The following is a 4,940-nucleotide window of genomic DNA, read 5'->3' on the forward strand; positions in this document are numbered from 1 at the left end:
CTGTCATGTAAAACTAGCAGACACAGTTTAATTAAGTGCTAGATACTACTGTCCTGTAAAACTAGCAGACACAGTATAATTAAGTACTAGATACTACTGTCCTGTAAAACTAGCAGACACGGTATAATTGTCATATACTACTGTTCTGTAAAACTAGCAGACACAGTGTAATTAAATACTAGATACTATTGTCCTGTAAAACTAGCAGACAAAGTATAATTAAGTACTAGTTACTACTCTTCTGTAAAACTAGCAGACACAGTATAATTACATGCTAGATACTACTGTCCTGTAAACCTAGGAGACACAGTATAATTAAGTACTAAATAATACTGTCCTGTAAAACTAGCAGACACAGTAAAATTAAGTACTAGATACTACAGTCCTGTAAAATTAGCAGACACAGCATAATTAAGTACTACATACTACTGTCCTGTAAAACTAGCAGACACAGTATAACTATGTACTAGATACTACAGTCCTGTAAAATTAGCAGACACAGCATAATTAAGTACTAGATACTACTGTCCTGTAAAACTAGCAGACACAGTATAACTATGTACTAGATACTACTGTCCTGCAAAACTAGCAGACATACTATAATTAAGTACTAGATACTACTGTCCTGTAAAACAAGCAGACGCAGTATAATTAAGTGCTAGATACTACTGTCCTGCAAAAGTAGCAGACATGGTAGAATTAAGTACTATATTCTACTGTCCTGTAAAACTAGAAGACACAGTATAATTAAGTACTGGATACTACTGTCCTGCAAAAGTAGCAGACACAGTATAATTAAGTACTATATTCTACTGTCCTGTAAAACTAGCAGGCACAGTATAATTAAGTACTAAATACTACTGTGCTGTAAAACAAGCAGACACTGTATAATTTAGTTCTAAATACTACTGTCCTGAAAACTAGCAGACACAGTACAATTAAGTGCTAGATACTACTGTCCTGTAAAACTAGCAGAAACAGTATAATTAAGTACTAGATACTACTGTACTGTAAAACTAGCAGACACAGTATAATTAAGGACTGGATACTACTGTCCTGTAAAACTAGCAGACACAGTATAATTATGTGCTAGATACTACTGTCCTGTAAAACTAGCAGACACAGTATAATTAAGTACTTGATAATACTGTCATGTAAAACTAGCAGACACAGTATAATTAAGGACTGGATACTACCGTCCTGTAAAACTATCAGACATTTTATAAATAAGTACTGGATACTACTGTTTTGAAAAACCAACAGACACAATATAATTAACTGCTAGATACTACTGTACTGTAAAACTAGCAGACACAGTATAATTTAGTTCTAAATACTACTGTCCTGTAAAACTAGCAGACATGGTATAATTAAGTGCTAGATACTACTGTATTATAAAACTAGCAGACAGAGTATAATTAAGTACTGGATACTACTGTTTTTTAAACTAACAGGCACAGTATAATTAAGTGCTAGATACTACTGTCCTGTAAAACTAGCAGAAACAGTATAATTAAGTATTAGATACTACTGTACTGTAAAACTAGCAGACGCATTATAATTAAGTACTAGGTACTACTGTCCTGTAAAACTAGCTGAAACAGTATAATTAAGTACTGGATACTATTGTCCTGTAAAACTAGCAGACTCAGTATAATTAAGTGCTAGATACTACTGTCCTGTAAAACTAGCAGCCACAGTATAATTAAGTAATATATTCTACTGTACTGTAAAACTAGCAGACACATTATAATTAAGTACTGGAAACTACTGTCCTGTAAAACTAGCAGACACAGTATAATTAAGTGCTAGATACTACTGCCCTGTAAAACTAGTAGACACAGTATAATTAAGTACTGGATACTACTGTTGTGTAAAACTAGCAGACACAATTTAATTAAGTGCAAGATACTACAGTCCTGTAAAACTAGCAGACACAGTATAATTAAGTATTAGACACTATGTCCTTAAAAACTATCAGACACGGTATAATTAAGTGCTAGATACTACTGTCCTGTAAAGCTAGTAGACACAGTACAATTAAGTGCTAGATACTACTGTCCTGTAAAATTAGAAGACACAGTATAATTAAGTACTTGATACTACTGTCCTGTAAAACTGGCAGACACAGTATAATTAAGTGCTAGATACTACTGCCCTGTAAAGCTAGCAAAGTATAATTAAGTACTAGATACTACGGTCCTGTAAAACTAGAAGATACAGTATAATTAAATACTGGATACTACTGTACTGTAAAACTAGCAGACAAAGTATAATTAATTGCTAGATACTACTGTCCTGTAAAACTAGCAGGCGCAGTATAATTAAGTACTAGATACTACTGTCCTGTAAAAGTAGCAGACACAGTATAATTAAAATACTAGATACTACTGTCCTGTAAAAATAGGGTGGCCACGCTGGTGCAGCGGTTAGCAATGCCACCTCACAGCAAGAGGTTCACTGGTTTGATCCTTGGCTGGGTGCCTTCTGTGCGGAGTCTGCATGTCCTCCCAATGGCCACGTGGGTTTCCTCCGGGTGCTCCGGTTTCCTCCCACATCCCAAAGACATGCTGTAGGTGTATTGGACACACTAAATTTGCCTTAGGTGAGAGTGCGTGCATGTCTGTGCCTTCTGTGGAAGATTGGGTGCTGGGATGGCAACTCAACACCATATAACTCCACTGCCAATCATGAGCGGACAGGTGATCCACTGTGGCGACCCCTAACCGGGAAAAGCCAAAAGAAGAACACTTTCCTGTTAAACTAGCAGACACTGTATAATTAAGTAATAGATACTACTGTCCTGTAAAACTAGCAGACACAGTATAATTATGTGCTAGATACTACTGTCCTGTAAAACGCGCAGACACAGTATAATTAAGTACTAGATAATGCTGTCCTGTAAAACTAGCAGACACAGTCTAATTAGGTACTAAATACTACTGTCCTGTAAAACTAGCAGATAGAGTATAATTAAGTACTGGATACTACTGTCCTGAAAAACTAGCAGACAATGTATAATCAAGTGCTAGATACTACTGTCCTGTAAAACTAGCAGACACAGTATAATTTAGTACTGGATACTACTGTCCCATAAAACTAGCAGACACAGTATAATTAAGTACTAGATACTACTGTCCTGGAAAACTAGCAGGCACAGTATAATTTAGTACTGGATACTACAGTTTTGTAAACTAGCAGACACAGTATAATTAAATGCTTGATACTACTGTGTTATAAAACTAGCAGACACAGTTAAGTACTTTATACTACCATCCTGTAAAACAAGCAGACACAGTATAATTAAGTACTGGATACTACTGTTTTGTAAAACTAACAGACACAGTGTAATTAAGTGCTAGATACTACTGTCCTGTAAAACTAGCAGAAACAGTATAATTAAGTACTAGATACTACTGTACTGTAAAACTAGCAGACACGGTATAATTAAGGACTGGGTACTACTGTCCTGTAAAACTAGCAGACACAGTATAATTATGTGCTAGATACTACTGTCCTGTAAAACTAGCAGACACAGTATAATTAAGTACTTGATAATACTGTCATGTAAAACTAGCAGACACAGCATAATTAAGTACTAGATACTGCTGTCCTGTAAAACTAGCAGACAGAGTATAATTAAGTACTAAATACTACTGTCCTGTAAAACTAGCTGAAACAGTATAATTAAGTACTGGAATCTATTGTTCTGTAAAACTAGCAGACACTGTATAATTAAGTGCTAGATACTACTGTCCTGTAAAACTAGCAGACACAGTATAATTAAGTAATAGATTCTACTGTACTGTAAAACTAGCAGACACATTATAATTAAGTACTGGAAACTACTGTCCTGTAAAAGCTAGACACAGTATAGTTAAGTGCTAGATACTACTGCCCTGTAAAAGTAGTAGACACAGTATAATTAAGTAATGCATACTACTGTCCTGTAAAACTAGCAGACACAATATAATTAAGTGCTATGTACTACTGTCATGTAAAACAAGAAGACACAGTATAATTAAGTACTGGATACTACTGTTGTGTAAAACTAGCAGACACAGTTTAATTAAGTGCAAGATACTACAGTCCTGTAAAACTAGGAGACACAGTATAATTAAGTGCTACATACTACTGTCCTGTAAAACTAGTAGACACAGTACAATTAAGTGCTAGATACTACTGTCCTGTAAAATTAGAAGACACAGTATAATTAAGTACTTGATACTACTATCCTGTAAAACTAGCAGACACAGTATAATTAAGTGCTAGACACTACTGTCCTGTAAAACTAGCAAAATATAATTAAGTACTGGATACTACTGTCCTGTAAAACTAGCAGATACAGTATAATTAAATACTGGATACTACTGTACTGTAAAACTAGCAGACACAGTATAATTAATTGCTAGATACTACTGTCCTGTAAAACTAGCAGATGCAGTATAATTAAGTACTAGATACTACTGTCCTGTAAAAATAGCAGACACAGTATAATTAAAATACTAGATACTACTGTCCTGTAAAACTAGGGCGGCCACGGTGGTGCAGCAGTTAGCGTTGCCGCCTCACAGTAAGAGGTTCACTGGTTCGATCCTCGGCTGGGTGCCTTGTGTGTGGAGTCTGCATGTCCTCCCTATGGCCACGTGGGTTTCCTCCGTGTGCGCCGGTTTCCTCCCACATCCCAAAGACATGCTGTAGGTGTATTGGACACTCTAAATTTGCCTTAGGTGTGTGTGTGTGCATGTGTGTGCCTTCTGTGGAAGGTTGGGTGCCGATCTGGCAACTCGACACGATAAAACTCGACTGCCAATCATGAGTGCACAGGTGATCCTCTGTGGCGACCCCTAACCGGGAAAAGCAAGGAGAAGACTTTCCTGTTAAACTAGCAAACACTGTATAATTAAGAACTAGATATTACTGTCTTGTAAAACTAGCAG

The sequence above is a fragment of the Protopterus annectens genome, chromosome 2.part0 (assembly GCF_019279795.1).
Source record: "Protopterus annectens isolate FY-2018-M chromosome 2.part0, PAN1.0, whole genome shotgun sequence".
Taxonomy (NCBI): Eukaryota; Metazoa; Chordata; order Ceratodontiformes; family Protopteridae; genus Protopterus; species Protopterus annectens.